This window comes from Odocoileus virginianus, chromosome 8 (genome assembly GCF_023699985.2).
Source record: "Odocoileus virginianus isolate 20LAN1187 ecotype Illinois chromosome 8, Ovbor_1.2, whole genome shotgun sequence".
In the NCBI taxonomy this organism is placed as follows: Eukaryota; Metazoa; Chordata; class Mammalia; order Artiodactyla; family Cervidae; genus Odocoileus; species Odocoileus virginianus.
Window position 1 is genome coordinate 55,428,169 of NC_069681.1, and position 7,996 is coordinate 55,436,164.

Below are 7,996 nucleotides of genomic sequence, written 5' to 3' on the forward strand. Positions count from 1 at the left end.
TCTCTCCCACGTTCTGTGTGAACGAATGTGTGAGGGACTGTGTACATGTAGATCGTAGGTGAGTATAGTGGTTCCAAATCCCTACCTAGCTCTGGTTTCTGACCAGCTGAGAAATTGCATTTTAGTGCTGGGGGTGACATCTCACCTGTCTATCCCACAGTGCTCTCAGGGGGGGCTTTCCTGAGAGGCTCTGGGATTACTCAGCATCCATGGACGTCTGGGATGTCAGGGGCCATTTTCAGCTCAGAAACTCACCTGGGGGAGGAACGAAAGCTGACAGCGGGACAGGTTGCCATGAGAGAATAACAAGGGGGAGTTTAGAGAGGCCAACTGGCTGCCCCAGCAGATCCTTTCTGGGAAAATGCCTTCATGAGGTCACCTGGGTGAGCGGGCTGGATCCATCTCTGAGTGCGGAGCTCGTCTGGGGAAGGGCCTCGCCCCTCGTAGGAGGCTGAGGTGTGGACGAGAAGGCCAGTGTGTCATTTACACTTCGGATGCTCCTTTACATCTCGAGGCTGGCTGTGTTCACTGTGTAGGGTCCTTCCCTATGGCAGTGTGGCTGGGACATCAGATGAGTAATGGGATGTTGCTTGTTCAGTGTGAAACTGAAATAAGCAGTGGAAGAAATTGGAGGGACTTTACCAAGACTTTGGGAAAGCTAGACTTCCCTGACCCACACAATGGATACTTCTCATTGATCTTCACCAAATGTAAGATCTTGACTTTGTTTGCTTTTTTCATTTTGTTCCTCTTTTAAAATTCCATATTGATCATCTTCCTGTTGTCGTAATACACAGACATGTCAGCACATTCTTGTTTGGCTACCTTTTTGGTGTAACTCTAACAAGAAGTTAAAATCAAGTTCTTGTAACTGGGAAGATGGCACCTTACTCGTGGAATATTGTGTCTCCTTGAGGTATCCTTGTGGTCCTGAGGTTCTGTCATAATTCTTAGAAATCTCTCCGTTCCTCTTCCTTAGCATGGGTCAGTCATTATATGTGGATTTTGCTAGTATAACTGAGTGGTAATCTGCAGAATCAATCCCTGTCTAAGGGGCACCTTTTGTTGCTCCAGTGCGCTAGTAATAAGGAGACCTGGGTTCGATCCCTGGGTCAGGAAGATCCCTGGAGAAGGGAATGGCAACCCACTCCAGTATTCTTGCTTGGAAAATCCCATGGACAGAGGAGCCTGGTGGGCTAGAGTCCAGGGGGTCCTAAAGAGTTGGACGTGACTGAGCGACTGACACTTTCACTTCCAAGGAGATTTCAGAAATCTGATGCCCAGACAGTGAAGCAGACTCTTGGGGTGACCCATGCATCAGTTGTTTTTAAAGGTTCCCACCCCTAAGTGATTCTGTTTGCAGCCAAGGGGTGAGCCAGTGATCCGGCCTGAAGTTCTGAGGCTACGGAGGCTGCGTCTTCCTCATGGGTGGCCAGCACTTACAGGCATCCTGGCTTATACTCCAGGACTTCAGACTTGTTCCTGTTCCTGACACACACTGACCTTGTGCAGAGCCCCACGGCTCTTCTGCTTTTATCCTGCTCTTTCTGGGTCTTTTCCAGGGACCCACGGATCCCTCCAAGATGCTGTCTTTGTCTCTTTGCATTTCTGACTTTTGTCTGATTTCTTACAAACTGCGACAGGCTCCGTTGGGGAAAAAATGACTTCTTTGAAGACCCAAGCACTGAAAAAAAAGGGCCCTTCTGCTCTTTCCACCAACTTATAATAAAATTAATATTAATGAAGCACTGACTGTTTATCATGCACTATTAAGCTTTACATATGCTCTACTAATGTAATGTTTAATTCCCACAAAACATCATCACCCCCATTTGAGAGAGAAACCAACTGAGGCAGTGAGAGGTGAGTAATTTTCCCAAGACAACACAGCTGGTACATGGTGCAGCCAGGACTTTGAGACAGACAGTCTGATTCCAGAGACCACCAAACAGTAAAATGAGTTTAAAGAAGGGGAATAATGTAGATTTTCCAATTGGGTCTACTTTGATGCTTTTTTTGGAAATTCTTTCAAAATTTTTTTCTTCTTCTTTTGGTCTTCTTGCTTAGCAGATGCCTTAAGCACACGCCTATTTCCGCTGTTGGTGATCCATCACTGTTGGGTTAACCCATGTCAGACTTCCCTGATGTTGAAAGCTTGTCCCCAGATATTTGCATATATTAAACACACCCACTTGAAGCTTCAGCCAGCTGCTGGCAGGGCCTGTCTCTCCAAGGCCCTCTCTCCATTGTAGGCAGATCTGTTACAAACTCTTCCTACAGCTTACTAAGCGCTGGCTTATCTGTCTTGGTTGTCTCAGCCCCGAGATAGTCTCGATTCCTCCCTTCCTTGCAGGAAACAAAACACCTGGTCCCTTTAGGCAAGCAGAGTGCTGATTTAAAGCAGTGGTTCTCGGACGTTCTGTCAGTCACATGGAGGGCTCGCTCAAACCCAGATTACTTGTCAGAAATATCGCTTCTCAGCGCCAATCATGTGTGATGGGCGCTGAGAAGCAGTATTTCTGACAGGTTATGCCTGTGCTGCTAGCCCCATGACCACACTCTGAGAACCCTTGCCTTAAACCCGGTCTGCTGCAGTGTGGTCCATAGGTTGGCATCACCTGGGAGCTTGCTAGAAACACAGACTGGCAGGTCAGAGCTCACACTTCTAGAATGAGAACTTGTGTTTAACAAGTTTCTCAAAATGTGATAAGTATGCACATTACAGTTTGAGAGGCACTGGTTTCGATCACCTGTTTTGATTCCTTCTAGGACTTTTAATGTCACAAATAAACCTTATTTGACAGAAAAATTCAAAATAGTTACCACATTGAACTATATTCTGGCCACAAAAAAGACCAAATAAGATGATACAGGTGGTTTGGGACAAATGTATGACAAGTCCCTCCAAGCGCCTAACGGCTCAGCATCATGACCTTCTAACAGAGGGAAGATGATGTGTCCAAGGTGATGGCAACTTAAAAGATGATTAATATGCACATGCTCAGTAAAGCCTAAGGCTGGCAGGCAGGACTGATGAGTTTTTAAACTCCTCTTCTATCAGCAGAACAATGACATAAAATGTACACTCAATTTAAAGTTTATATGAAGTCTGAATACTTTGAATATCAGTCAGTCAGAAATGAAAACTGCTAATTCTGGGTCAGTGAGGGTAAGTAGTGGGGAAAAGGGAAAGCTATTTTCACTGTTACTTTTACATTTTAGAAAAAAAAATGATAGGGTGGTAAGATAAATATCAAGCTTGTTCTTTAAAAAGTGAGGAAAATAGTTATCGAGATTATCGTTATTTTCTCTAAGCCTCGATAAAGACTTTTGGATTTCAAAAGTCAAAGGATAGACAGATGAGTCTCCAGCACAGTAAGAGAAGATCATTTGCATCTGTCAATATATTCTGACATGCTGGGTGAGGATAATCAAGCAATATCAGCAAAGCTGCCACTTCAAACAACAAAAAAAAGTGAAAAATGAAAGCACATAATAAATGTTTCTGAAGTATAAAATCTAAGTGCTACAAAAACCTGAAACTTGAAAATCAAAATAGGTGTATTTCTTGGGCGCTTGGGCTTGCCTTGTGGCTTAGCTGGTAAAGAATCCACCTGCAATGTGGGAGACCTGGATTTGATTCCTGGGTTGGGAAGATCCCGTGGAGAAGGGAAAGGCTACCCACTCCAGTATTCTGGCCTGGAGAATTCCACGGACTGTATAGTCCATGGGGTCACAAAGAGTCAGACACAACTGAGTGACTTTCACTTGGGTTCTTACTGTATGCCAGGAATTAAGCTAGTGCTTTATCTATATGTTATACGTGGCCTCATTAATCCTTGCCAGAACCTTAGGGTTCTCCAGTGATTTGTACTTTACAGATGAGGAAACAGAAGCTCAAGGATGCTTAGGGGTGAGTGTTATTTATGCACGTTGATACATGTATACTGTAGTTACACACCATGTAACCTACCTCTTGAAGAAATACTTCTTAGCTTATTTTCCTGAATGTTGCTGGTAGGAGGATAAAGAGAAAGATTTACTTAATTTGCCTATAATTAGGATGAAGAATGCTTTCTGTGACCAGCTGTCTTGGGTTTTTTTTTTCCAATGCTCAAACCAGATGCGTGCATGTGTGCTAAGTTACTTCAGTCGTGTCTGATTCTATGCGACCCTATGGACTGTAGCCTCCCAGGCTCCTCTGTTCATGAGATTCTCCAGGCAAGAATACTGGAGTAGGTTGCCATGCCTTCCTACAGGGGAGCTTCCCAAACCAGGCATCAAACCTGAGTCTATGTCTCCTGTATTGGCAGGTGGGTTCTTTACCACTAGCACCACCTGGGAGGCCCACTGAAACCAGATAGTCTCAGGCAAATTGGGACAGTTGATCAGTCTACTGGGATTCCAGGGGAATGAAGCACTGGAGTCAAGCCTTTAAAAGCAGATCACTTGACCTTTTCGCAAGTTTTAGTTAATAAGTGTTTCTTATGATAAAAGCACTGAAGTTCATGAAGGTCTATTCTTACCGGATTAAAGAATGATGAACCTGCCTACACTAGAACTGGCTGGTTTTGCTTTGTTATTCTGAGTAGTGGTGATGGATAGCCAGATAAGAATCACAGTCTGGAGTCATGGGTACTGTGATTTGCTCTACCTTGGGAACACAAGCAAGAAATCAGCTTTGGAGGACCCTCAGTCTGGACATGTTTCCAAGCCTTTGTGCCCTTGGACTTTTTAGCTATCAAGTGAAAAAGCCTTCCTTGCTTGCTGTACACACATAACCCCACTCCTACCTGTGTTTTGTAATTTTGGGTTGTGAGCTTATCTTTAGAGAGGCTTAGTCTGTGAACTTCCATGGTGACCTGAGTTGAGGTTTGTATTTGCTTATATTGGGAGCCCTGGGGTATTAATATCATGGTTGGAGGGACATTTCTTATACTAATTTCTGGCTTGGTAGGTGAGGATCTTGTAGGTAGTTATTGAGTTCTGCCTCCAAGGCCACAGGTGTGAGCCCTGAGTACCAAGGCCACAGAAGTGGAGCCCAGAACCGAGATCACCTCTGAAGCTAATTGAGCTCCTCTGTAACTACTGCCAGAAGCCCCCTGATCATCACTAACAAGCTTCTTAACTCCAAATTAGGTGAAGATGCCCACTCCAGTAAACACACTATAAAGTCCTAACCAATCAATGCCAACCTTCCAGCAGGAATTTTCTTTGTCTTGAGGCTATAAAAAGTGATTATTAACACACGGAAAAGGTCGGCTGTCCCTGATCTAGCAGGAGGTCAGCCTGCTGCATTTACAGTGACTTCATTATCTCTGCTCTTTGTTCTCACTCCCTTCTGAAATTCTCTGTGTCTGGAAATTCTTTTCCAGCTCCCTATTTGGACTGCCTCAACAGCAGTTTAAAATTGAAGTGTAAATCCATGTAAGGGCAGGCCTGTGACTTAATTCTGGAGAGGATACTCTCCCCACCACCCCTCATCGGAAAGCCCTGATAGAGATGGGCACATATTCTCTTTGACTTCCTATACTGCTGAGTGATTTTTCTTAGGTACATGGGGCAACTAGGTGAAACATAGTGCTGCTCAGTTAAATCTGAATTTTGGATAACAACAACAAATTTCCCAGTATAACTGTATTCTAAATACTGTATTGGATATGGTTGTATTAAACATTTTGTTGTTGTTCATTTGCAATACCAATTTAACTGGATGTCTTGTATTTTTATTTGCTAAATATGGCAGCCTACATGATACACCCTAGGTATATCTTTTACTCAGGCTGAGGTCCTTTGGGAAGTCTCGCTTTATTTGGGGTCTTAGCGGTAACTCCCTAACATGAGGGGTTGTCTCTTGCTTCCATGAAGTCTTGGAAACCTCAGCCCTGGGATTGTAATGCTAGTGTTGAACAGGAAGTCTCTTACCTACTTGACTGTTGCTCTCTTGGTTTTCTGGGTTCTTGCTGCAGTTTTCAGTTTGTTTCATTTTTAGCCCCTCGAGTTATCTTATTTTCTTCCAAGTGCATGTCATGTATACCTTGAAGAGAGTGTTTGTTATGTTTTGTCCCAGATGTTTTGAAGTATAAGGGTTTCAGGTTATCTGGTCTACCCTATCATAGAAGATGTAAGTTAGGACACATGGTCTGTTAACAGTCAGCTAAGGTGTCTGATACATTGGTGTTGGGAAAGTTAAAATGCTGTTAAGATTTTAAAGTCTCCAGGCTTTCTGAGCTCTTTATAGGAGGGTGATACTATGCATGATAAAGTATATTTGACCAAAGTATAACCAAGTCAATAGTGAGATACTTTGAAATCAGGTTATTATAAAACAATTTCAAAGGTACGAAGGGTTAGCAATACACAGGAAGAAATAATTAGAAGAGCATGTAACTAACTTAAGAACATGTCATTTTTAAGTCTGGGTGACGCAGTTCCTAGGGCAGTGTTACAGATGGTACTACAGATCACCAAGCATTCTGTTCCTCCTTGCAGGGCCCCTCCCTGAGAGGGTACACATTCCCTTCCTGGCCACGTGACGGGGGTTTGGCGAGGGAAGCAGAAGTGAGCACTGCCAGCAAGAGGTTTGTGGTTTGTCTTTTCTCTATGCCATGGCGATCTTCTAGCAGATATGAGATAGATGGAGCTACATATAGCCAACCCTATGATGTATATCAAGTATAAGCAAGAAGAAACTCCTCATTCTTTTAAGCCAGTGGGGTTTTCAGGCTGTTTGTTACTGCAGCACAACTTGATCTCTTCTGACCTATTTTGACTGACAGAGATACCGTCAGCCCTCAGGCATGGAGCTGGGTGCCCAAGGTGCAAACACGAGCAGGTTTGGTGTGGTCTTTCTTCTCATGAACTTAGGTTCTAAGAGGTGACAAAAATTAATCAAACAGAAAATGTGGAAGCAAAAGTTTTGAAGGAAACCAATTCTTGGTAAAATTAAAGTGCATTTCTTTAAAATGATGGCCTACCTATTTCCAGAAAAGCCTGAAGCTATTTATAGAATCAAACACAACATACAACGTAGATCAGAGACACATTAACACAGCAGAGGAATCAAAGTCACTGGGCTGTAAGATAGACCGATTACCACAGTAGGGCATGATAATCATTTCCACCTTCTGGAGCCAAGGCAAGAAGGGAGTTGAGTAATACAGTTCTCACTGTCTGACAGCAGGATGCAGGCTAGATCTTTGAGGAACTCAACTTTTTTTGCCATGAATAAAGAAGCAGTTTATCGACTGGGTCTTCATACGAGGGGCATTTCACAACTTGACAGTCAGTAACTCTAAATTTGACCTTGCAGAAGTCATGGAAACATTTTGCCATGGAAATCCGTACCTTTTGCCAACCTGGGCTGGTGCCGTGGGCTCCACGGGACTCGTTCTCTCTTGCAGGCGCCGGTGTCTCCCCGGTGTGGAGGGCCCACCTGTGTGCGGGGCTGTGCCAGCCTACCCCTGTCCTTCCCCATCCCGCCCCGTCACCACTCCGGCAGCTGGGGGATCCCGGCCTTGAGGTGGGCCCGGGGTCCCCCTGGAGGCCTGGCCCTTTGCTTCCAGAGGAGGGATCACTCCTGCCCTTTGGCCCACAGATTTCTTGTCCTGCCTTCCAGACACCTCAGCTACAACCCAGGGGACCCGTGGCTTCTGACTTATTATGTATACCAACCTGTTTGGGTTCCAGCAGAAAGGTAGGGGTGTGTTTGTGCACAGATGGGCTTGCCGGTGGGGGTGCTGCTAAGGAGCATCATTTTAACAGATAAGTGAAGCCAAATAAAAAAAAATACTGTTGAAATTGGTAATCCTGATAAACCATCTATAAAAGCTGTGTGTGTGTGTGTGTGCTCAGTAGTGTCCAGCTCTGTGACCCCATGACCCGTAGCCCACTAGGCTCCTCTGTCCATGGAATTCTCCAGGCAAGAACACTGGGATTGGTTGCCCTTTCCTACTCCAGGGGATCTTCCCAACCCAAGGATAGAATGCGAGTCTCT

The 7,996-nt window shown here is 44.5% G+C and overlaps 1 long non-coding RNA gene across 1 annotated transcript in view; it reads left to right on the plus strand.

Moving 5' to 3' along the window:
* LOC139036337 (uncharacterized) overlaps positions 1-7,763 on the plus strand; it is a 44,988-nt gene extending 37,225 nt beyond the window's left edge. Inside the window, exons 4-5 of the long non-coding RNA XR_011489072.1 lie at positions 6,493-6,581; positions 7,404-7,763. This is a non-coding gene — a long non-coding RNA (uncharacterized lncRNA). The remainder of the gene's footprint in view (positions 1-6,492; positions 6,582-7,403) is intronic.
* Positions 7,764-7,996: the final 233 nt, after the last annotated feature.